At 38.7% G+C, this 27730-nt stretch overlaps 1 pseudogene; it reads left to right on the top strand.

The window, feature by feature from the left end:
- The first annotated feature begins 4747 nt into the window (after positions 1-4747).
- Positions 4748-26452, top strand: LOC100985278 (tetratricopeptide repeat protein 5-like; annotated as a pseudogene).
- The last annotated feature ends 1278 nt before the right edge of the window (positions 26453-27730 follow it).

The raw sequence follows: 27730 nt of genomic DNA, 5'->3' as shown, positions 1-27730 counted from the left end.
CAGTTCTGCTGCTGAGCAGCTTTGACGAAAGCGCACAGTACACTACTTCTCAGAGCTTCTGTTTTCTCATCTGAGAATAGAGATAATAATGCAGATATCACAAGCGTTTGAGGATCAGGTGAATGCATTTGAAAGCGGCTGACACTTGGCCACTTGCTCTACAACATTTTTCAAAGGAGTCTGGTGCAGGAAACAAAACTGGACAGGTGTTTACAATTAAGTGGACAAGTGTTCACTTGCCATTCTGTTTAAAAAGCCATCTTCATCTTGAGATTTTCTCCTTTAACAGACAAAAAAGTCCATAACTTTTCTCTGATGTTCCATATGCCTTTGAGACTATTCTTAATTATTTAGGCCCTTATAGCTAAAGCCATTATAATTTTTCTTAGACCTTTTAACATTTTCTGTTTGAGAATTTTATCAACCTTAGGATTTCTATGAACATATTTGATGGAGTAAATTAATGATTCTTGTCAGAGGTTAGGTGTCCTCTTATCTAGTACATGAATTAAACTCTACTTGTAAAATGATGAGATTTTCTTTCTTATCATTCTTCAAAAACCGAACAATTATTCCTTCTTTCCCTGCCATACTCTCACAGATGGTGAATCCCAGTTCCTCCACCTCCTCCCAAGCACCGAGACAGCCCTGAACAGATTGCGAAGCCTGCTTTGGGGAAGAAAACCAGCAAGTCCCAGCCTTGTGGCTTAAGCAGGGATTCAGGCACTCCTGCAGGAGGCCGTGATTGCCAGCAAACCACCAGGCACGCTGCTGGTGGCTCTGCGACAGAAGCGACACAGCACACCTCCAGCGTCCAACACGTGGCATTCCCTCAGGCCGGCCTGCTTGCCCCCACACTCCTCATCCTCCTTCCCCATCTGGTTGCTCTTCACAACAGCTCTGCTGACTTCATGCTCAATGTCTTGGGCCTTCCTGCTGTGGGCCATGGGACCTTATTTAGAGCCATTTCTTCCCACCAAGGAGTTAATAATATGTGATTTCCACAATATCTGGACATCTGACACCAGTCACCAAGTAATTAGTGGGAAATGTTGCAACATATCCAGGGATATTGAATAAATATTTCTTGAATGAATTAAGGAGGCTCAGCAACTCCACATTTGCTCACACCAGAAAAGTATAACAGAGAAGCTTCTTGTACTTCTCTGGGCCCCTCCTAAGTACCTTTAAAGGGCCCCATTCCTCTGACCACACTATAAGAGTTATATATAGTAACCCTAGTGTCCTGTCCTCAGGGGACTAATCTCAGTCTCCCCACTCTTCTTCAGCAACCTCATCCCTTATCTTTGCTCAAAGCACCACTTGTATTCCAATAATTGCCAATATTTATTTCTAGCTCACAGCACTTCCCCCAGCAGACTTGAAAATCAATCTTTCTAATGGTCATTCCCAACAGATATCCACAGGCACCTCAAACTTAACATATCCAACACTAAATTCTTTTTATTTATTTATTTATTTATTTTTAGAGTCAGGTTCTCATTCTGTCACCCAGGCTGGAGTGCAGTGGTGCAATCATAGCTCACTTCAGCCCTGAACTCCTGGGCTCAAGTGATCCTCCTGCTTCAGCCTCCCCAATAGCTGGGGTTACAGGCATGCACCAACACACCCAGCTAATTTTTCTTAATGTTTAAAGACAGCGTCTCACTGTGTTGCCCAGGCTGATGAATTCATTATTTGATCCCTGATGTGTTCTTCCACCTTAATGTTCTATCTCAGTTGGTGGCCTCACCATCCCCCCTGAAAATCCTAGAAATAGTCCTCAACTTCTCTAACTCCTGCCTCCATTCCCATGCAATCAGTTTCCAAGTTCTGCTAGTTTTACTTCCTAAGTCTTATTTGACTCTGTCCTTCCTCTTCCCTTCCAGTTTCCCCAGTTCCGCCTCCGGTCCTCATCCTCTCTAGTCGGAGTGTTGCATTACCCCTAACTAGTCTCCCTGGCTTCTTCCTTCAAGCCCCATAGAGAAGTAAGAGTGAGTTACATAAACACAGACCTGATTCTATCATTCCTTTGTTTGAAAATCTTCAAATAGCGCCTCTTCAATTAACTGTAAAGCTCACGGCAGGGGTTTATGGTTATACACAACATAACTTCCTGGTTACACACAACATAACTCCCTGAACTATCAGTTGTTCTCAAAGACTCGGATGGGCAAATTTCATTTTTATAAAAAAACAAACACCATTGTATAATAGAATACAATGCAAAATTTGAACTAAGTTTAATTATAACATTTGGAAACTGAAAGTCCAGTGCCTTAGTGACCCATACCTATGACAGCATAACCTCAACCCCTCCCTCTTCCCCCCTCCTTCCCCCAATAAGTCCTATTTGTTAGTTCTTGTCATTCCCAAGGGATGTCTCCCATGTATTCCATAGAAGCCAGGAGTTTCACACACTTTATTTTCTATGGTAGTCCCAGAGTCTGGAATAAGATCTGGCACACAGTAGGCACTCAATAAATATCTATTGAGTATATAAATGAACCCACAACCAATCTGCCAGCTGACATCACCACGAGGCTAGATGTGCTTTCTCTTTGGCTCTCTGATATGGTTTGGGTTTCGTCCCCTCCAAATCTCATGTTGAATTGTCATCCCCAGTGTTGGAGGTGAGGCCTGGCAGGAAGTGTTTGGGTCATGGGAGGGGATCCCTCATGAACCTCCTGGTGCTGTCCTTGCAGTAATGAGTGAGTTCTTGCTCTGAGTTCACACTGGTTGTTAAAAAGAGTATGGTACCACCCCCCACCACCCCGCCCCGCGTCTTGCTCCCTCTCTCACCATGTGAGATGCCTGCTCTCGCTTCACCTTCCACCATGAGTGAAAACTCCCTGAGGCTTCATGAGAAGCTAAGCAGATGCTGGGCACCATGCTTCCTGTGCAGCCTGCAGAACCATGAGTCAATTAAACTTCTTTTCTTTATAAATTACCCAGTCTCAGGTATTTCTTCATAGCAATGCAAAAACAGACTAACACATGCTGTTTCCCACTTTTCCACCTCTGCAGCCTGCTCAGCCACTCAGAGAAACATCCTAGCTGCGACCCACCATCGAGGTTACACCATTGTCCATGCCAAAGGACATGATAGAATAAAGCTGGATCCATGCAGATGCAGAAAAATGGTCACCTAAGCTCTGAAACAGTTCTGTTTGTGCCTAGAGTCCCAAACACCCTTGGGGTTTCACCAGTTCCTAGTTACCTCTCTTTATAGGCAGCTCAGAGTCCATCCACAGGATCCTGTAGACCCCATACCAAATGTCCTCTCTTCACAACCTGTTATAAAGTAATGACAGCCACACATAACAATGGCAACAAACATCCTGAAGGAAGCTGTAAACCAAACGTGCCTACTATGAGTACAAAACTGAAAAGAAATTCCATGATTGGGCAAGCCCTTCTGCAATTTGGAGAGTTTCTCTGGAAAACTACTCGGCCCCCAGACCTCAGCTTAAGTGTTTCCTCTTTAAGGAAGCGTCTGACCCTTTACATCCCCATCCAAAACTACCCACTCCCTCAAGAACTAGTGCCTACTTCTGCTACCACAGGGTGCAGCCTCGGGTTTGTGGGGCCTGAACCTAGTACAATTTCCAAGACCCTCTTTAAGCAAAAGAATATAAAACTACAAATATAAAAGTAGAATGCCAAGATAATATTATTTATGAAGGGAAAAATTAATACAATTTTTCAAAATCTGAAAAATATACTACCTATCCAAAATATAGAAAAAAATACACATCATATTTCATTAATTAATGGCCTGATTTCTCTAGAATACCTTTCCTACCTGTTTTCCTACTTGTCAGTTGCATACTCTTTATCGTCTCTTCAACGATAATTTTGTAATATTACTTTCCATAGAGAGAGGAGAAATAGAACTCGGTCTTTCGTATGCTACAATTGATCAGAATTTTTCTTATTATTGATAGTTGGGCTTTGTAAAACATGTTACTTTATATACAGACAAAATCTCTGTATTGTTACAAACACAGAACTTCTGATAAATTCTACTTCACATGATTCTTATCAAAAAAACATACAGTTGTTATTATATATGAAAGATCTTCCATTTAAACTGAAGATAAATGAGAATCAAAGCCTTTGCTTACAGTTTTACACATTGAATGATGGGAAGAATTTTCCAAGGATGAGCTTCTGGCTCCATATATGTCCAATCTTGTTTTGTCTCCACCCACTTTCTTTTTGTGCTAGGAATGTGGAATATATTCATGTCAGGTTATAAACTCGCCCTGCACTGTCATGTCCCAATGTCAGGTGAGTTGGCACAATGAGCAATGCAAGAATTCCTAGAAGACGTTTCTACCCCAAGATGATTAACAATAGCTTCAATATATATGGAAGCAACTGAAAAACACATAAACATATCCCACTAAGTCCAAACAAAATGCATCCTCAACTCCATTCCCCTTATTGAAATCCCAAAAATGCCCACTGCTAGTCTAACATTATTTAACACAAGCAGAAGTGAGATTCATGGGAAGTCAGAGTAGAGAGAAAGCACGCTTTTACTTGAGTGTGATTAAAACAGCTAACATTTGCATATTTTACAAAAACATATGACCATGTGAACAACTTGCCAGGGCCTTGGAACAGGCCCAGGGAGTGAGAGTTCTGAAGCTTAAGCTTCATTAACTTCACAGAAAAATCCATTTCTAATCACTGCACTTACCAGATTGCATATTAACTAATTAATGATGATAGCTGGGAAATGATGGCTAATGAAAAGGAAGAAGTCAGGCAGATCTCACAGAAACTGCAGGAACTGCTCTATTCATTTCAAGACTGCAATTTCAAGACACATAGTGTTGAGGATGCTGGGGGGAAGCAATAGGATGTGCAGGAGGAGACACAGAAGCCCCTGGAGGAGATGTTGAAGACCCTGTGGCAGATGGAGGAAGTCGTGGGTTTAATCCAGGGCAAAGTGCAGTGAAGATGCTGACTGGGAAGGCACTGAACATTACTCCTGACTGTGTCTCTAAGGCTGAGGAGTTTCTATCAAAGGCTATGAAGCTGGAGCCTGAGCTGGTGGAAGCCTGAAACCAGCTGGGTGAGGGGTACTGGCGAAAAGGGGGTATTGCAGCTGCAAGAATAATGTCTCCCTGCAAAACCTATTGCCAGTGCTTCACCAGCTGTGGACTAACATTGGAGATGAACATTTTTATCATGTCACGGACAGTGACCAATAGGCTAAATTGGCTGTGAAGATGAACTTGCACCATGGCCGCTCCTAGCATATTCTGGAGAATACATACTTTTCTCTTCACTTCAATATCAGTGAGAACCCTAAGATCTTCCAGCAAGCCTTCTGCCTAGGTCCAAGCAGAGAAGGTTGACAGGACAGCTTCCAGCAGTCCTGACCTTCATCGAAACACAGTGATGTTGCAGAAACATGAACAAGCAATGAGAAGATCCTGGGGACTTTTCTTGAGCTGCAACACTGGACCCTGCCTGGCCAGAGCCCTGGCAACAAGAGCAACTCCTGGAATTCCTGGAGAGAGGAGCCAGCCTCCTTGATAGCAAGGGAAGCATGAAGAACAAAAAGCTACAGAGCTAGGAAACTTGTGCTCAGCCCATCTAGGCCCTTGTGGTGATGGGCACTGCCCAGTCAGCCTCTGGACAGAAGGTGACCCCAGAGCTCAAGCCACTGAGCATGCTACATTGTGTCTTAGTCCATTCAGGTTGCTATAACAAAATACCTTAGACTGGGTGGCTTATAAACAACAGGAATGTATTTCTCACAGTTTTGGAGACTGGGAAAGCTAAGATCAAGACACCACCAGATTTGGTGACTAGTAAGGGCCCTTTCCTCACAGACAGTGTCTTCGCGCTGCACTCTTACTTGGTGGAAGAAGTAAACAAGCTCCCTTGGGTCTCTGTTATAAGAGTACTAATCCCATTTATGAGGATTCCACTGTCATCTTCTAATCACTTCCCAAGGCTCCACCTCTTAATATTATCACTTCAAGGGTTAGGACTTCAACATATGAATTTGGTGCAGGACACGAGCATTCAGACTATAGCATACATTTTCAGTATATGTACTTATTCAGCAGGAATTTAGTGAGTTCCTACTATATACCAGATGTTGTGTGTTAGTGCCTAGGGATTCCACTATGAGTTAAATCCGGCATAATCCCCAGTCACGTGGAATATAGAGCCATAGGGAGGACACATACATTGATTAAATTATCACACTAATAGCAGGATGATTACAAACTGATATCAGTGCTGAGAAGGAGAGAATCCAGCTCCATAATGAAGGATCTTGGCCTATTAGTTGGTTAAAGATAGCTTCTATACAAAACAAGACACATGAATCTGAGGTTTGAAGGATGAAAAAGAATGAACTAGTTGAAGATGACCAGCCTTCAAAAACAGCATCCAAACAGAGGAACAGCATGTACAAAACTGCTCTGGTAAGAATGAGCTGGAAATTATCTGTTGCTTTTCCTAATCCACTCTCTACCCTTCTTTACCCTGCCTTGCACCCCAAAAGGTTAACCTCTAGCTATCAACCATATACTTGGCCCTCTGGCTTCTTATTACTTTTAGTCAATTGTTTAAGGTATTTATTTTCCTGATGGGCCTTGGGTTGGCTATAGCTGTGATCTTCTTTCTAAGACATAGTTCCAGTTGGGTAGTCACTCAAAAAGCTTTATCTTATAGCTACAGCTAGCGGCATCTGAGGGATCTGTAATTATTCCTGCGTCTTGTATCTACAGGGACCTACGTTCTTTGTAACTAAGCTGTCAGATGCTTCATCATCTCCTATTGACTTTCCTTAACCCTTCCCATATCCTTGTAAATAGTCCCTCATAAACTCTCCTGAGTTACACTGTTTGAACGCACCAGCTAGTTCTTGCCAGAAATGTGATATATGATTATCCCTCAGTATTGTGGAAGATTGGTTCCAAGACTCCTCAAGGATACCAAAATCCAAGGATGCTCAAGTCTCTAATGTAAAATAGTGTGGTATTTGCAAATAACCTATGCACAATCTCCTATATACTTTAAATCATCTCTAGATTACTTACAATACATAATACAATGTAAATAGTTGTAATACTATATTGTTTAGGAAATAACGACAAGAAAAAAAAAGTCTACATATTCAGTACAGATGCTTTTTTGCCCGATTATTTTCAGTCTGCCATTGGTTGAATCTAGCAGCATGGAACCCACAGATACAAAGGGTGGACTGCAATACATGTGAGAAACCGAAAGAAGATGGTTATGTGAAATGAAAAGTGTGGTGCAAGATGTGGCTGGAAATCTCCCTAGGAACCAGACTGTCTAGAGCCTTCTAAGTCATTTTGAGAATTTGGATGTTTATCCTAAGAGCAATGCACTAACATTGAAGAGTTTAAAGCAGAAGGGACATAAGAGGGTTTGCTGTTTTGACCAAAGCTAGACTGGAGTGGGTTGAGAAGTAAGTGGGAAGTGAGAAAATGGAGATAGCAAGGATTGTTATCATTCATAAGAAGTTTGGTTTTGAAAGAAGGAAAGCTTTAAGACAGAAATTGGATAAGGAATATATGACCAATTGAGAGTTTTATTAAAAGATAAAGGAGAATGAGAATGGGAATGTAGGAAGGAATGTAAATTCCAGGTAGCAGAATGCAGTACGATGTGCATGAAATAAATAAAGAGAGGGTTAGAGTTAGAAGGCAGGAAAAGGCACAGACAATGGCACTGGCCATAAATAGACAGAGAAGCCCCTGTTCCGGTGTAACAAAAGAGAAGAGGATGGATGCAAATAGAAGCCTTCGCATTTGCATAATTGTTGGGCAGCAGGAAATTGATGGTGGGGCTTTCCATCAGTTCACTTCAACTTTCTTTGTAAGATAGAAGGAAAAGTTATTCATGTCAAGCATCAGAGAAAAAGTTGGGATGAGGTGGGGGAGAGTTCAGAGATAGCAGTGAAGACGGTTTGAAATATTTGCTGTTAGGAATGGAAGTGCAACTCAGATCAGAAGGTTGTAGTAGGAGTGTCATGCAGCTTTGAGAACACCCTTGAGTTTCAATATTGACATGAATGTTCCCCTTCCCCACTCTATTTTATGCCTGCTAAGCCCATGAGATTTAAGTGGATCTAGCCTGGACTGTGATGCTACACTTAGACATAGGACAAAGACTTGAGTTATTGGTCCAGGGATGATATGGTTTTGCTGTGTCCCCACCCAAATCTCATCTTGAATTGTAGTTCCCATAATCCCCATGTGTCATGGGAGGGACCTGGTGGGAAGTGATTGAATCATGGGGTTGGTTACCTCCAGGCTGTTCTTGTGATAGTGAGTTCTCACAAAATCTGATGGTTTCATAAGGGGCTCCCCACCACCCCCACTTTAGCTCTCCACTTCTCCTTCTTGCCGCCATGTAAAGAAGGACATATTTGTTTCCCCTTCCACCATGATTGTAAGTAAGTTTCCTGAGGCCTCCCCAGCCATGCTGAACTGTGAGCCAATTAACCCTCTTTCCTTTATAAATTACCCAGCCTTAGATAAGTCTTTATTAGCAGCATAAGAATGAACTAATACAGGGGATAAGCACGTGACCCAAGCTGGGCCATTCCAAGTCAGGCCTGAATATTTCATTACCATTATCACAAAGGATGTTCTTTCCCTCTCACTGGTATTAAAAGTATAAAGAAGCCAAGCGTGGTGGCTCACACCTGTAATCCCAGCACTTTGGGAGGCCGAGATGGGTGGATCACCTGAGGTCAGGAGTTCGAGACCAGCCTGGCCAATATGATGAAAACCCATCTCTCCCAAAAATACAAAAAAAAAAAATAGCAGGGCATGGTGGCAGGCACCTGTTATCCCAGCTACTTGGGAGGCTGAGGCAGGAGAATCACTTGAACCTGGGAGGTGGAGGTTGCAGCGAGCTGAGATCACGCCACTGCACTCCAGCCTAGGCAACAGGAGTAAAACTCCATCTCAAAAAAAAGTATAAAGATAATGTAAGGTTAGTTAAGGCTGCTCAATGTCATCTTGTCATCAAGCTGGAGAGAAAAACAGAGCCCTGATGATACTGTTTGAATGTCTAGACCCAGCCATGTCTGAAGCTTGACCACTCTTTTAACTTTCTACTTACATAAGCCAATAAATTTCTATTTTTGCTTAAGCTAGCTTAAGTTGGGTTTCTGTCTAATTTACACATCAAAATTACATCGTAATCATAAATTTATACTCCTACCAATATTTTATCTCACTTTCTCCAGAAATGCTTCACTGCTTGAATATAGGCATGGACAAATGTAGGTGACTACTAGGGTTTATCTAGGAGGAGGGTTTTGCCAGGAAAGTGAACAACAAGAAAAAGGCACAAGAAAATGAGTGTAAGCCTCATGGCCAACTTTCTTTCCTTTAATCTATATGCCAGATCACATGTGCCTGAGCTTAGGATTACAACTAGAGGACACATATATTTGAGGTTAAGTTCCCATTGAGAAAAATTGAATCTGGTCGCCCCTCCCACTCTCTCTACCCTCAACTCCCCTACCACTGGCCACAGCAAGGAGATTCCTGGCAATATTACATTTCCTGCAGACAAGACTGCTTCTGGAGTGACATGCTACTGATATTAAAGAAAGAAGAATCAAACAGGGAACCAAAAGAAGTGGTGGATAATTTTAAAATGTAAAAATAAGTCTAAAAATAACTTTAAAAGAACTCAGCCTGTTGTGTCTCTAGATACACCAGAAGTAACAGTCAGCAATTGTTGAAATCAAGACAAAGTGTGAAGGTTAGTCTTTCCAACTGTATACTCTTTACATTTTCCTATCAGGAACAGAGCACAGAGAAATGCCATAGGCCCATGAATCATCTACACTTACGCCTGGCAGGAAACTTCTAATAATTTATACATTCCATCTGGTTGCAACTTAAAAGACTAATTACCAGTGGTACCAACTAATACTAATGATTAATGGGCGAGGTTCTTAAAAATGAGGCCAATAGGAGCCCCAAACTCAGCATGACTACAAACAGACAAAAAGTTTTACTTTGATATAAGCAGATGGTATTTAGAGCTTTCAGTCTGGTACAGGTGAAAGTCAGTCCCCTTGTTGAGTAAATTATTTAAGCTTCATTCCAAAATCAATAATTTAATTTAAAATGTCACTTGTGTCTTTGTATTATCACCTCTACCTTCTGAATAACTAAGAACATAAAGATGTTTTTGAAAGAAGAAAAGGCCGTCTGGCCCACCCTACTTACCATTTATAGTTAATTATTATTAATATTAATAATTTTACATAAAAGCACACAAACCTTGAGGCTTCTAAGTCCTTCAGTAGACATGATAGATCAGGTAAGTCTTGCAAAGCCACAAAGCTGAGGAAGTAATTAGCTAGTAAATCGCACTGAAAAAAAGTATTTAATCAAAATAAAAGTTGAGCTTCTGTACAGTATGTAATGACCTTTTCCTGAAAGACCATATATTTCCTCATCCCATTTTCATACCAGATTCAATTCCCATTGCCCTTTGAAGTCAAAGTCACCTTTGTACACAGAAGATACAGGTGAAAACTTGGAAGGAGATGAAGAACAAAGTTCTAGTTTTATCCTAGATAGCTTTATAAAGCATCAAGCAACCTTAAAAAACATATATATGGTCACTTTAAAATACAAATAACTTGTCTCAGAAAATGCCTTTTTCAAAATTAGGCTTTGTCTTTATAATGCCAGTTTTAATTTACTTTTGAAATATTGTAAATAGAAGATGTTTTATTCCATCTTATATTGAAGATCAGAAAATTACTGTGACTTCACTGAAACTATACTATTAGTAACCAGAGTTTATAACATCTTAGTTCATTATTGAAACCAGGTATTGAAACCAGGTTCAGTATTGCATCAGGTATTCTCAAACTTTTTTGTCCCATACATACTTCTTGTTAATTCACAGTATCCATGCTTTTATAGCTTGTATTCCACTAAAAAAAAAAAATCAAAAATTCTAGGATATCACATTTATTATGTCCTTAATTATTATTAAAACAATATAGAGCATAGAATGAGAGCTAGACAATTTCTTTATGCAAAAAAATGGAAATAATCTTAGGAGGTAATATATGGAAAGCTCATAGCACAGTTACATGACACAGAGTGTTTCATAAATAGAATTGTCACAAGTATAGTTTTATTTTGTCCCCATTTCTTTGGTTCACTTTTCCCTCTTTCCTTTCCCCACGTTGGGCTATTGGTTTTATTCTCACATACTGCACATCTCCCAGCATCCCAGAGAATTATCCCGTGATAATTATTATCTGCTTTTCCTCTTTTCTCTTAATAAGTTCCAACATAGTCTTTTTTTTAAACTGAAATCTTACTAATTACTGTCAAGCCACTTCTGTTTGCAAATAATCTCCTGAGGTCTTTTGCAACTATATTCTCCAAGCATTTGCACTGCATCATCACCACAGTCCATCTGTCTTTTTGCTGTGCCCCACGTGAAGCCCAGCAGCTTCTCCCCACCTGTCTAATGCACAACGCTTTCTAACTGTCTTCTCAACTTGTTCTTCTCTTAACTCAATAATCCACACACTTGAAGTCGGGGGAAACTCATTGTACATAAGTAGATTTTACATTCTTCCAACAGCAGCGCTTCCCCAGCCCATAACCTCTGGCCCGTACTATTTTTGTGCTATTTAAAATAGGAAACAAAGAGAGGCGGGATCGCTGACTCAACAGGAGGCTGCATCTAAGCCCAGCTCTGATTACAAGTGTCAAGTTCTTTCTGAAATATTTCTGAGGAGTGAGAGAACAAGCAGATTTATAGAGTACATACTTCACTGGTTTTTATTTTGGTGGTACGTGTAGATGAGAAAAGATTAAAAGCCCAAACAAATGTCTAAATCATTGTGCACACTCCTATAGTACATTTCCCAGCCATCGGCACTATAGACAGCACTCTCTACAAGGGAAAATCGTCCCCTACCTTGTTCCTCCCAGGAAATGCAAGGGGAAAACATCCCAAAGAATTAGGAGGGAATTTCCAAATTGTCAAAATATCATCATTCTCATGAAATATATCATGAGAAAAAAAAGGATTCAATTTTTAAAATAAATTATCTTTGAAGTTTTTAGTACCAAAACCTAATTCAAGGGTTTGGGTATGGTGCAATTCAAGGCGTGATTTATATTTAAGATTTAAGGGCTAAGGATACTATTTCTCCCAGAAACACAAGGCTAGAGGAAGACTAATACAGTGATTAGAAAACAACAGTTTCGTATCTCATGGTGCTGAATTCAACTCCCAGCTTGAACACTCTAACCAAGTAAAATCAGACAAGTTACTTAACCTCTCAAGCATCTAAGCATTAAGTATGATACTTAAACTCTCAAGTTTCTCTAAGCACTATCTGTATAATGGGGGCACTAGTGCCTTGCTCTTAGATTTAAGTAAAGCAATGTAGGCAGCATGATTTGCAACCATTAAACTAGTTGGTGGCAATTATTATACAAAATTTACTTTAAAAAATTGTGGTCTTAAATAAAAAGAAATGGATACCTACAATTCAAGTTCCTATTTTACTGAGGATAATATTTGGAGCAGAGGAGCCTTCCCTAGCTTTTCAAATGACACTAAACAGAAAGCAACTTTTTTTCCCACCTGAAACCTAGTCTTCCTTCTATATCTCAATCAGTCCCACTCACTCCTGGCATCCAACTCCTCACCACTTTCTTTCCTTTCAAACTGATAATGTTCCTGCCTTTGAGACTAAAATAAACAGTGTTAAAACATCAGAGTCCACTGCTTATGCAGCCAACTTTCATATACCAAAATATTCAATACTCAGTATGCAAAGGAAAGATGTTGATTTCAAAGGCCTTTGGGGGCGGTATAATAATAAGGGTCAGATTACATGTGTGATCAATTTTGGCCTTTTGCATGTCAATTAACGTATTGCACTTGGATGTTTTATTGATGGCAAATCCTATAGAGAGATGTTATTATGCTCATATTTTAATGTCTTAGGGGTCAGCATCTCACACACAGATATCCACTGGCATACATTCAAATGCAGAATTGCTAGCTTTATCACTTTAAATGATTTAAGCCAATGAAAGGACACTCCATTTGTTTGCTCAATAGTCAATTGAAATGGAAACGGTTTGCTGAGTGCATCTCCCTTGAAAGTCTCTTCCCCTTTAGTGCCAATTACAGAATATGAAAGGCATACTCCGCACAGCTTGCTCAGGATAATAAATCACTAAATTGGAAGCTTCGCTTCCCTTGCTGATTTTGATAAGAAAATTAATAGAATTAGCAGCTTATCTGCTCGACCAGGAGATTCACATTATGAAAAAGAAGAGAAGGGGGAAAAAAAAGAAAAGAAAAAAGAATGAAAAAGAAAAGAAACGGAAATCTGTTTCTATGGCCAGGACTGCCTGTATCTCTTCCTGGTGACAGGGAGACAGTTCAGATAGTTTCTTTTGGCGCCCATATGGTGATAAAGCTCTGTTGGAAACAAAGTGAGAAGCACTATCCGTTATTGTCTACTTGTTCTGTTTTCATGCATAATTAAAGCTGGACAAAGCCAACATTGGATCAGACGTTAAATAAGGCTGCATTAGGCAAAGTCCAGCAGCAGTCCAACCACTAAGAAACAAAAATTCTAAACAAATCAAAATTGGTGAAATTGAGATTATTTTTCAGAAGAGGATTTACTGTCTTGCATTTTCTTAGGGAAGGGGCTGTTGCAGCGCTTTTTTTCTTTTTGTCCAGGAGAGGATAATTATTCGCAATAAAGCTGCTGCTCTCGAAACAGAATGGAAAGACAAGAGTCATTTGTTAAAGAAGACCCTTAGTAGCCTCCTGCCTGCTCCTTTTTTCTTTAAATATATATGAAAATCTGTAATTATTTCTTTGAAGAACATTTTTCAACAGCTGTAAATGATAATGAGCCAATCACTGTGTGCTCTTTTTTCACTCAGCAGCTGCAGAGCTCCCCATTCAACGCAATTAATTGATATTTGTAAAGTGCTTTGAAACTGAGAAGTGGAGCCTCATAAGTGCTAAATATTGTTCTTACTGCTGCTGCATTAGAAATTAACAAAGCCAGCCCCTCTTCAGACAGGCCTCAGAAGAACAGCAGTAATTCCAAGTGTCTAAAAACAATAACCTACAACTCCAAGGCACCCAAAAAAAGATTCAGATTAGTAGACCTTGTTAAGAAACATCAGAGGTTAATCGCTAGAAGATTACTGAAAATTATATGTCAAGTGTCGAGCAGAACAAAACTGTAACTCTGCTACATGCATCATTTTCACATGTTTACTCCAACATGTCGGTTTGTAGCATACTTTTTTTCAAAATGCACTTCTCAAGCAATGTATGTTGGAGAAAATAGTGCTTGTTTGTACAAGTCTAAGTTGAGACTTTCACAGATCCTAAGACAACTTAGAAAATGTTTGGCATTTATATTACTGTCTTTGGCTGAAAAATTCCTCTACCAAACCAAAAGACACTATAGATGATCTCAAACATTTCTTATTTTCTGGCAATATATAGATATTGAAAAATGTTTGAGCACCAGATGTTGGTATGATTTCCAGCAGACTTCACTGTTTTCATTCAATATTTTAGTTTTTTAAAATTTTAACTGATATACCTTACACCTCTGCTGTCTACGTCACTGACAGCATTAGTGATAAGAGGGGTTGGTACATTAATAATATACATTTCAAAGCACAAAGTAAAAGAGAGTCTCTATAGAGATATCTCACAGAGATAGCTGCATTTGAAATACTATTTCTTGGGGCAATAACTCTAGAGATAAAGTCATAAACCTGCTGGCATCCATTGTTGTTAAGAAGAGCTATGGGTAGTAAAATTCTGCCCCAATGATAGACCAAGTACATGGATACATTTTCCTTTCCCTGATTCTAAAAAGCAGCAGCTTGCTTGAAAATCCTATGTTGCTAAACAATTAATTGTTGACCATTCAATACCATTTCTTTATTAAGAAACAGAGATAATTATAGATGGTTAGCACCACCTAGCAATGCTTACACACACATTTTGAAACCAAAGATAGGTATCTGTAAGTCAAACAACAGAACTAGTAAGCATGCAAACATAATAACTCTACAGGGAAGAAAAATTACAGAACACTACGTGATAGACATATCTAAGGCAATCCACTCGTTTTTATGCTACTAAAACAAAAATTGTAACCCATGTAAAGTTTGTTTTTTAAAGGTTGCAGCCAGGCTTGATACTTTTAATTATAAAGTGATAACTTTTTCAGAATACATGGCTTCAGTAAAGACTTTGAACACTAGAAAATCTAAAGTTATTTTTAAATCTTCCCTATTGTTAACCTAAATGTTTAAGCAGAACTACAAAGTTTTGTAAACTTAAAGCAAGAATCTGTGGGCTCCTTTTCCCTATCTTTCTGGCTGTCCTGAGGTTGTCAAACAAAACCAAACTTAATTTCTGTCTAATCAGGCAGGACTGGCTAAAAAAGGCCAGTGAATGACCCTTCTGAAATATGTGCAGATTAAGATTAAAAGGAGAAGGAAATAATATAAGGCTCCTCTCCTACAAAATTAAGAAACCTAACGTAGCTCCCCAGAACAAGAGCTCTGCGCCTATTTGCTTTTAGAATATTTATGACCTTTCTTTTAACATATCTTACGCTAATCTCTCTCCTACAAAAAGGTGGTTTTATTTAAAATGCTGAACAATCTTGACAGTTCTCTCTTCTACAGTGATGGGACAGAAAAGAGATTTAGCTCGCCAACTTTTCTTTCAACTGGAAATGGGTTTTAATTTAAAATGATGGAAATCAGATCACATAATCATGCAGCCAAAAAAAAGAATTTGAGAGAAAGAATAGGAAAGATTTTGTTGCAAACTTTTTAAAATCACTTTACAATTATAATCTGATTGAATCCTCACAATTCTGCAAGAGAGGCATCATTGCCCTCATTTTAAAATAAGAAATCTTACTTCTCTGCAAAGTTGACAGAAAAAAAATTTTTTTAATTAAAAAAATGAGAAATCTGAGGTTCATGTAGATTAAGAATTTTGCACAAGAGATGGCACTGAAATTTAAACTTAGAACTGTGTAACTCCAAAGTGCGCACACTCACCCATGCCATATAGTCTCCAAGCCTGCTACAAATCAAACAATTTTTTTAGTTAGTTGCCATAGCAAATCACCTGCAGAATAAGAGACATCGCTGTCCTGTTGTAGTTAAGAGACTGTCCATAAGTCCACAACTTACCAGTGGTGGCCTTAGTGAAATTTCTTATTTTCCCTGTAAACTGGAATAAAAATATACCTCAGTTGTCAATTTCGAGAATTAAATAAAATAATCCACGTAAAGCCCTTGACAAAGAACCTAGCATCTAATGAGAGTTCAATAAGTGTGTTCAGTTAATCTCATTTATAACTATATTAATGTGGCTAACACAGGGCAGCCTTTCTATCCTGATTTCCTTAATAAAGAAACAATATTGAATTTATTTTTAACTACTAGAGAAACTGTAAATAGCTGGGTGGCATCACCCAGGTGTCTGACTAATTACTTGAAACCTTTTCCCAAATAACAGCAAACGATTTCAACCTCAAGAACAGTTTTCATCCATATCTGGGTTAGCACACCTTTCAAGCCTTAGCACATTTGTTCTGCACTAATAATAAAATTAGATTATGCCTACTTCATATAAGCAGTAAGAAGCTAATCCCTCATAAAGCACAGTCTAATATGTTTTTTTAACCATGAATCAACTAAGTTGCTGACCAAATAGATCTCGCAATGCCTAGTAAGTACTATTTCTTACCTCATAATTTACTTTCTGACTTTGTTCATTTCACATAGATGAACTCAAATCACACCTGAAGCTTGCTGAACCTGTGCTGATAAATTTCAGTTGACCTATAATTTGTGATACCAAAAAGTCAATACAAAAGAACTAGATTCTTCCTTCATAACTTCAAATACTTGCCAGGTTCATTAAAAACAAACAAACAAACACATGTTCTGGAAATGCGACAATGCATTCAGACCTAGCTCTTGTTTGCATTGCTGTATCTGCAGTGAAAGACATAAGGATAATTTAGTGAGGCATACACATTGCCTCCATATCTCTTTAAAATAGAACTAAATAACAGCAAATATGAATAATCCTGTTAAGTCCTCAGGATGCTTCCAAGAGTTTAATTCTGCATTGTGCCTCTCAGCCCAGAATCTCTTTAACCACACAAATGATAATGACTATCTTCAATGCTTTTCCACTGTCAAGCGATATTGTGTTTTAGTACAGGACTGATTGACTCTAACAGTACTGCTCTTAAACATAGATAAACAGGTTTTCACCTACAACTTTGAGTGTCACTATGATGGGTTGAACTGTGTCTCTCCCCCTCCACCGCTCCCCCAAAAAATTCATGTTGCAGTCCCTTAGAATGTGACTATTTTGGAAACCGTGTCTTTACAAATGTAATCAGGTTAAAATGAGGTCATTAAAGTGGGCCCGAATCCTATATGACTGATTTCCTTATAAAAATGGGAAATTTGAACACACACAGAGGGAAGAGAGTGCGAAGACACACAGGGAGAAGACAGCCATATGACTAGAATGATGCATCTACCAGTCAAAAAACACCAAGGATTCCCAGCAAACACCAGAAGCTACAAGAGCCAAGGAAAGATTATCCCTGAGACAGCATGGCCCTGCAGACACCTCGGTCTTGGACTTCTGGCATCCGGACTGTGAGTCAACACATTCCTGTTGTTTGAAACCATGCAGTCTTTGGGACTTTGTTGCGGCAGCCTTGGGAAACTAACAGAGCCACCATCACAGCCCATTTCTTCAGTGCCTGTTTCTCCTGGGAAAATTAAACATTATTCTAGGGGTGGAACACTAATTCCAACCCACATGAAAATTCTGATGAAGTTTTAAGGAATCCTGGAGTGTTGTTTTGGAACGAGTTCTCAGGTCAAGTCCAAGATCAGCAGAAAAGTACACCATGACCACTTACTTTAGGTGCAGGAGGAGGCCCATTGTTATAATACCACACATTTGCTATGACTACATTAAACCTTCTTCAGTCATCACTGCCCTAGTATAAATTATTTTCTCAGAGGATTTCCAACATAGACCCTATGAGGTAGAATTTTGTAGAAATGATTTAAAAATAGATTCAGAGAAACAGACATTGCTCTAAGAGAACTGGTCTGGGGAAGAGCCCTGTGTAGCCTGGGATTACTTGAAGACCCTGGAAACCCAGAGATCTAGAAAGCTGTTCAGAAGAAAGGAGAAAGGACAATCTCTTTCACCTACACCACAGTTTTTTCCAGAGAGCTCTGCTGCTTATCTCTATCAGGATATACGTTTGGTGATTAAAACACCAGAACCATCAGATTCCTATTCAACCATAATGACCCATCCTTATAGACTACAAGACAATGTTTTTGTCACACAGTAGTTCCATATTAATTATTGCATATCATGGTAAGTAAAATAGTAGGGGCAAGAAAATAGAAGGCCCATATTTAAAAGGAAATGATTATATAATAAAGTTGTATTGCAGGTCAAAAGAAGAGGATAGTCAATTACTAGGGCTGAGCCATTTTGCTAACCACCTGGAAAAATGTTAAGTCAGATCCTTACTTTCACACCCAGAGGAAAACAAATCTGGATGAATTAAAAGTCTAAATATTAAAAATAAGAATACGGGCAGTATTTCTGTAATCTCAGTGTGGGAAAACCTTCCCAAGCAAGACTCAGAGGCCTAAAGAAAATGACTGATTCAGCCAATAACAAAATTAAACATTTCTAAGATTTAAAAATACTATTAAAAATGTTAAAAGACAAATAGCAAACTGGAAAAAATGGTAAACACATTTATATATCCAAGTGAACACTGACTATAAAAACTATTGTAAAACATAATAATGTCTTCTACAGTTTCAAATATATGCAGCATTAATTCATGACAACAATAGAAGACAAGTTGATAAAACTAAAGTTAAAGTGACCTAAACTTCTTGTATTATCTGAGAAAAGAGTAAGAGCAACAATTAGCATTAGACTCTTATAATCTAAGCTTGTATGTTGTAATATGTAATAAAAGACTAATAAAACAATATGTAGCTTCCAAACTAGAGGGAGAATATGAACCTAAAGAAAGACAAAAAAAGAGAAAAAAAGAGGGACAAAAAAGAGGTAGGGCAAATAGAAAGCACACACTAAAATGTTCAAACTAAAGTGTTTTTTAACCCAAGTACATGAATAATTACAATAAATGTCTATGAATAAGTTCTACAATTAAAGATGAATATTTTCAAATTTGAATTTTAAAAAAAGTATAAGCAATATATATCTGAACTGCAAGAATACAGAAAGAGCGAAAGGAGGTGAAATAAATACAATGCAAAAACTAATCCAAAGAAAGTTGATGTTAGCTTATTAAAGAAAAAATAGAAATAAATGGTATACTTTATTCTAAAAGAATCAACTCACCAGAAAGACAAACAGTTCCCTATTTGTATGCATGTAACATTACCTCAAAAATTTTAAAGCAAAACTTGACAAAACTACAAGGAGAAATATAAATCTACACTCACAGTAGTGATTTTGAAACACCACACGAAATCAAGAAAGATGAAATAAATGTGAAGACTGTAATTTGCCCAAATGCACATTTATTGAAAACTGCACCCAACAACTGTGAAACAAATAATCCTTTGAAAAACACAAATCATCTGCAAAACTTGTCTATATGCTGAGCGGTAAAGCAAGTCTAAAAAAATTTCAAAGCACTGATATCATACTGAGTTTGTTCTCTGATTACAGTGCAATTAAGCTTGAAATCAATAAAAAAAAAAACAGAAAATTACCTAATATATGGAAATTAAGTAATAAACATCTAAATAACTCATAAGTAAAAGGGAAAAAATCACAATGAAGTTAGAGTAGATTTTTAGCTGAATGATAACAAAAAATAATACCATTTGCCAAAATTTGTGGGATGCAACTAAAGCTGAGTTCAGAGGGAATATAATCTTAAACACATATTTAGAAAAGAAGAAAAACTAAAAATCAAGTAAGCTTCCATCTCAATAAGCCTAAAAGCAGAAAATAAAACCAAGATAACAGAAGGAAAGGAATCATAAATATAAGAGCAGAAATTAATGAAGTAGAAAAAAAATAACCAGTAGAGAAGATCCACAAAGCAAAAAGTTGGTACTAAAAGAACTAATATAGTAAGATTGAGCAAAAACCAGTGAGACTGATTAATTTTAAAAAATATACAAATAACAAGTATCAGAATAGAAAGAGAGTCATCACTACAAATGTTACCTAGGTATAAAAAAGATAACAAAAGGAAATTATGCACTACTTTATGCCAATAAGTTAGAAAATTTATATAAAATGTACAAATCTTAGAAAAACAACTTATCTATTGTAACTGAAACAAGAAGGATAGAAAGCAAAGCAATCTTATATTTTAAAAATGGAATCTGCATTTTAAACCTTCCCCTTGCTCTCCCAAAAAAGCAAAAATGCCTGACCAAACAGCAAATTCTCCTAAATATTTAGGAAAGAAATAATGCCAATTTTAAACAAACTCCTTCAGAAAATTTTTTAAAAAACAGAACAATTATGTACACATTTTATGTAGCTAGCTTTTCCTTACTACAAAAAACTGACAAGGAAGGACATTATGTGAAAAGAAAATGACAGGCCAATTTAACACATATGTTAAAACCTTTAGCAAACTATTAGCTAACCAAATCAGCAACTTTTTATAAAGAAAAATACACCCCATAGCCCAGTTGAATTTATCCCAGGAATATAAGGTTGGTTTACTATTCCAAAAAATCAGTGTAATTCACCATGTTAATAAAGGAGAAATATCATTTCATTATCTCAATAGCTGCATTAAAAGCATTTGATTATAGTCAACATCCATTTACAACTTAACACACACACAGACACATACACATCTTTGCAAACTCGAAATAGAAGGGAATGCTCCTAATCTTAAACCTACTTATCAAAAACAACAATATCCACCATATCAAATGGTAAAATGCTGAAAGCAGTCCCTTTAAGATGCAAATGAGACAAATATTACCTATTACAGATATTTTTATTAAACATTATACAGGAGGTGCTAACCACTGCAGTGGAGCCAGGAGATAAAAGACCTACCTATTGCAAAGAAAGAAATAAGCTTTTATTTTTTACAATCAATATGACTGCATATGTAGAAAATCTAAAAGAATAATGAGACAAATATAACAACAATAAAAAGACAAAGTATATGAAAAAGGAGCTTGCAAAAAAGTTGACATCAGACAAAGAAGAGTAGTCTCTGAGAGATAAAAATCAAATATGATACATCTATCATTGCCTGAATTTAGTCTGTAGACCACAGAACAGGGAGGTGAAAGCCAGGCAGAGCCCAGAGGACTGCTCTAGTTGAGGAAATGGAGCTTAGAGCCCAGGGAGAACAGGACAAACAGGGTTTACAGGGTCAGAAAAGAAAGAGTTGAACGAAGATAATCCCAGAGATCTGCAGAGGGTCCTTTTCTACATAGTGTTCAGCAAAGTAGCGATCAGCAGACATATGAAAGGACACTACCCAAGGCCAAGGAAAGAACCATCCAAAAGGCTTAGAGGAAACAGTATTCAGTGTTCACACACAGGCCAGAATAGTGTCTGTGCCCATGAGTCAAACTGAAAACCTCTTAGTAGACACAGCATTGGGTAGAGAACTCAAAAGGATTTTGCCTCAATAATGGAAAATAACTTGTCCTATACTAAATGCCAATCTGTCCCTGCCTAAAAAATGCCCAAAGTTTGAAAGGATCAACTGTTTCCAGTAACTTAATTGCATCCCAGAACAAAGCTCAATAATATTTATAAGGGCTGGGCGTGGTGTCTCACACCTGTAATCCCAGCACTTTGGGAGGCCGAGGCGGGCAGATCACCTGAGGTCAGGAGTTCGAGACCAGCCTGGCCAACATGGTGAAACTCCGTCCCTACTAAAAATACAAAAAAATTAGCCGGGCGTGGTGGCGGGCGCCTGTAGTCCCAGCTACTCGGGAGGCTGAGGCAGGAGAATGGCGTGAAACCAGGAGGCGGAGCTTGCAGTGAACTGAGATCGCGCCACTGCACACCAGCCTGGGCGACAGTGCGAGACTCCGTCTCAAGAAAAAAAAAAAAAAATTAGCTGGGCGTGGTGGCAGGAGCCTGTAATCCCAGCTACTCAGGAGGCTGAGGCAGGAGAATCGCTTGAACCTGGGAGGCAGAGGTTGCAGTGAGCCGAGATCGCGCCATCACACTCCAGCTTGGGGGACAAGAGTGAGGCTTCCTCTCCAAAAGAAAAAAATAATAAAATAAAGCAGTCAGATTTTTTAAAAGATATTTTACGTACGAAGCTAAGACTGACCGCAGATTTCTCTTTGGAAAGAATGTGAGCAAGGCAAGAAGACAGTGCATCAATATTTTAAAAAGTACTAAAAGAAAAAATTATTAACCTAGAATTCTGTACCGAGTGAAGACAGCCTTCACAAATTAAGGTAAAATAGCTGAGTAAACTTATCACGAGCAGACACACATTACAAGAAATGTGCATGGATTTGCTTCAGGCAGAAGGTAAATAATACCAGATGCAAATATGAATCTACACAAAAGAACAGCACTGAAAGAGTTACCTATACTAGTAAATATAATTTTTTTTATATCTCTTTAAAAGATAATTAGTGACCCTAATAGGTATGGGGTTTCTTTTTTGGGTGATGAAAATGTTCTAGAGTTAGACAGTGGTGATGATTACACAACCTAACGAACATACTAAAAACCACTGAAATATACATTTTAAAATGATGCATTTTACGGTATGTACATTATATCTTGATGCAAATAAATAATAAATATTTTTAAATAATTGACTGATAAAACAAAACTAATAACTATGTATAATGCAGTTTATAACATAGGTAAAAGAAAAATACATGGCAATAATAAATGTTAATTCTCCCGAAAGTGACTTACAAATTAATTGCATGCCTATTCAAAATTGCAGCAGGATATTTTTGTATAAATTGATAAACCTATCCTAAATTTCATATAGAAATGCAAATGACCTGAAGAGCGAAAACAGCTTTGAAAAGGAAGAACAAATGTGCAGGATCCATAAGAATATAAAAATCTTAAAGACTGAAAATACCCACTGTTGTCAAGGGTACAGAATAAGAGAAACTGTCTTATGGTGTTGTCAGGAGTCTAAATTGCATACCCTATGAGCCAGCCATTCCACTCCTAGCTATATACTAACAGGAATACAGGCACATGTGTACAAGGAGACACCTACTAAAGTGTTCCTATCATAGCATCACACATCACAATAACCAAACCTGGAAACAATCCAAATGTTCATCAGTAGTAGAACAGATCAACTGTGGTCAACTTTTATACAATGGAATTCTAAGCAAGGAAGAGAAATAACATGGATAAATCATATAAGCATGATGTTGATAGAAAGGAATCTCTGATATACCTTATGCATAATTCTGTAAAGTTCAAAAATAAGCAAAAGTAATCCATGGTGTTAATAGATGCCTACTTGGATGGAAAAGTACAACAAAGTAATCACCACCAAAAATAAGAAGATACTGGTTATCTTTAGTGGAGAGGGAGTGAGCTTTCATTAGGAACGGGCAGCCAGGAGAACTTCCAAGATACTGATAATGTACATTTTCTTAATTTAGATCATGGTTACATAGGATTTATTTTATGACAATTCATTACGTTTCTACATGTATGTTTTACGCATATTTTCATAAGTGATACACAGTTTGAAACTGAAATGCCTGGGGAAAAAAAACATTTACTTTCATTATAGTAGAATTTGGATTATAGCTATATGTTGAATCTGCTCTCTTTAATCTAAATAGACTACAAAATATTTTTAAATATGAAATAAAAAATTTAAAATATATAACATACTTCTAAAGCATGGGGAAATAAAAGATTCTGAAATTTCTGGAAGTGAATAGGAATGGATAAAATGATAAGAGAATGGAAATTTAATCAATAGGAAAAAATAGCTTCTATTCTCAGCTAGCTTAAAATCTTTGGAAGAGTAGTGGTAAAGAATAAACAATCCTTATCCCTCTTTCTTTACTCAATCAAAAGCACTTAAGCTCTTTCCAGGAGTATAATATAAATATGAGTAATGGAATTGATTTTTTATCAAACACACAAGAAAAAATCAGATGAGCTCTATTCCTTTCAAGGTATTCATCTCAGGAAGTTAGACACTTTTTGCAATGAAGCTTTATTAATGCAAACATTTTGGCATGCCTCTTGAAGACCTGCCTTTAGCGCCTATGGCATTCTTTAATAACCTTCAGGATGGTAAATTCAGCCTCTGAGAATGAACTGAGAAAGTGATTTGGCTCTATGTCTGATAAATAATACACGTAAACTCTTTCACTCAGAATGCATTGATTTGATGTAAAAATCAAAGTATGGCTGTAAAGGAATGGGACTAGTATTAAAGGAAATTCCTAAAGAAAAGTTCCTTCTGAAAAATAGTTTGAACGATAACACCATTATTGAAATAAGATTCTTGCATCTTAAATAACTACCTTAGAGATAAGCACAGACTTCGTTCACTTACTCAAAAAATGTTAATTGAAGTCCTTTTGCGTACCAGACATTGTTCCAGACCCACTTAGGGATAAAGCAGGGAATTCAATGGGCAAAAACTCTGCCCTCATGTAGATTACTTGAATATATGCTTATTAAAAGTCTGCCTCATAATCTACTTTCACTTTCTGGATTCGTATGTTTAATGTTCTCCGTGGTCTTTACAGCATTTTTACAGTATTACAGGATTTCTGAAAGTACATCAGGGTTTATATCTCTGTCCAACGAGATGCTACATGTATGTAAATGGTAAATTTCCAAATGGAAAATCAAGGCTTGCTTATCTTTAACTTCAGAGCTTTTAGTAAAGAAATGTAGTTGATACCCCAAAAATACATGTTTGTTTTTTGTTTGACAAGATTAAAATTCACTGGTGTATTCATAAAAACTAGAATATGATCATTTTGACTGGGCCTTGTACAGAGAATTTGGTCAAGTAGATTCTCTAATTACCTAGCAATGACAGCATTTTCCAAGGTGCCCAAGGAAGAGGGCATCCCACTAGTCTAGTAGTTCATAACTCAGCACCCTAAACCTCAAAACACCTACTGGAGGCCGGGCGCGGTGGCTCACACCTGTAATCCCAGCACTTTGGGAGGCTGAGGTGGGCGGATCACTTGAGACCATGAGTTCAAGACCAGCCTGGCCAACATGGCGAAACCCCGTCTCCACTGAAAATACAAAAATTTGCCCAGCGTGGTGGTGCGGACCTGCAGTCCCAGCTACCAGAAGGCTGACGCAGGAGAATCACTTGAACCCGGGAGAGAGAGGTTGCAGTGAATGCGAGATTGCGCCACACACTCCAGCCTGGGCGATAGAGCGAGACTCCGTCTCAAAAAAAAAAAAAAAAAAAAAAAAAAGCTAATGAAACAGGATGTCAGCATCTGGAAATCAGTTGGCACACACTCAGCTACTAATCAGACTTGAAAAATAAAAGCTAGCATACTAACCAAACTCAGAATCAAAGAGTCAGAATTTTGTGATCGCCCCCATCACCATCATCCAACAGCTTCTGACACCGCCGCCACCACCTCTAATCCTACCTCATCACCAAACTTTTTTTTTTTTTTTTAACACAGGGTCTCGCTCTGTCACCCAGGCTGGAGTACATTAGTGCGATCTCGGCTCACTGCAGCCTCCACCTCCAGGGCTCAGCTGATCCTCCCACCTTGGCCTCCCGAGCAGCTGGAACCACAGGTGCGAGCCAGCCCACACGGCCAATTTTTTTATTTTTTTGTATTATAGAAAAGGAGTCTTGCTATGTTGCCAAGGCCGAACTCCTAGGCTCAAGCGATCCTCCCGCCTTGGCCTCCCAAAGTGTTGGGATTACAGGCGTAAGCCACGGCGTCCAGCCTTTGATTCTATTTTACAGGTGAATGGAAAGGCTTTGCTCAACGTTCAAACGCCGCTGCCCAACCTCTCTGCAAAGAGAAAATTGTGTCTGTTGTTTACTGACACAATTAGCAATGGGTTTGAACACAATCTGCAAGGAAGAGGAAACCAGCAGCAGCGCGGCGTTGGGCAGGCTGCAGAGCCGGGCGTTTCCGCCCCTGCCCAGGGGTCGCCGTTGCTCACGGCGATGCAGGCTGGGAGCGCTGGCCCGGCGCCCATGCCGACGAGGCCCCCACCCTCCCAGCAGTCTGACTCTTGCTGGCGCCAGGCCGGCCACGCTGTCGCCTCCCCGCCGCGGAGTTCTGCTTCCTGTTTTCCAAGCCTAAGTGCTTTTTAATTAGCCTTCATCACTTCCCCAATTTAACTACAACCATTACGGGCTCCTTGCCGACAGCACGCCCACCTGGCATCCCTGCACTACACCTTTGCGCGCACCGGGCCCAGCCGGCCCAGTCCCTCAAGCATCAGTAGACGGAAAATGCTCCTGAACGCCCCCGCGACTGCGTGGAGTCTGTGTGCATCTGTCCCGGCCTGGTTCCTTTGTGCTTTAGGATGGCAGGTTCTCACAGGCAGAAGCAGCTTATTGTTTATTTGTATGGCAAAATTCGATTTTTTGCCAGGTCTCCTGGATATTTCCAGCGCTGTTTATAAAGAGGGAGGGAGAGCTTGGAGGTGGATACCTGTATGCAGTTGATTTTTAAACTCACATCATGCAGGGATTTGGGAAGGGGATGATTTTTGCCCTTCTTTCATTTATTATTTAATTAATTATTTTATCTGTTTATTTTTGTTTTTTGTAATTACAAAATGTGTAATTTAAGAACTAAATTTTTTTTTTTTTTTTTTTTTTTTTTTTTTACTGGAGGAAGAGAATCAAAGCATGGGCAGTTTACATAGAGACCCATCATAATCCCAGAGGCTTTCCACCTAGGAATGTTTCTCCTGGCCTCCTCACCCTGCTGCCTCCCATCTGCTCCATGGGGCCATCCACCCACCCTCTAACATCCAACAGAACCCCAGAAATGCAACAGATGAGCCCTGAAGAGGAAAGGCCTCTGTTAATTTTTATTGAGACTTGTCAGTTGAAAAGAAACACACACACACACACACACACACACACACTGACCAAGAAGTCCTTAACATTCCCTTCAGCTCTACTCAACTTTAGACAGATTTCCTCCTGACTATAGCCCGGACTTCCCTTTCCTTGGAGCATTTACTTTAGAAAATTTGCAATTATAAATTCTTTCTCTGCCCCTTAGAGATGTAAATCTTCTCCCAGCCTCCTGCCAGTTTCACAACCCAGGAATGCCTTTCTCAAGGACCTGGGAGTCATCCTTTTGAAACACGATCATCAAGAAAGGACAGAGCTCCTATCTCTCAGTCTCTGTGGGAGCATGGGAGCCTAACTTGATAAGCATCTATTTGCAGACACAATGTGATGACCTAATCACATTGACAATTCCCCCATCCCCAATGTCCACCAATACTTTTCTGCTAGCTCACTCTGTGTTTAAAAACTCTCCTACCTTTTGTTTCAGAAAAATTGAGTTCAGTCTCTCTCCCCTATTCGCAAACACCTGAAAACATACAGCTCCTAAAAGAGATCGTAAGG

The sequence above is a fragment of the Pan paniscus genome, chromosome 10 (genome assembly GCF_029289425.2).
Source record: "Pan paniscus chromosome 10, NHGRI_mPanPan1-v2.0_pri, whole genome shotgun sequence".
In the NCBI taxonomy this organism is placed as follows: Eukaryota; Metazoa; Chordata; class Mammalia; order Primates; family Hominidae; genus Pan; species Pan paniscus.
This window is presented reverse-complemented; position numbering and strand designations above follow the sequence as displayed.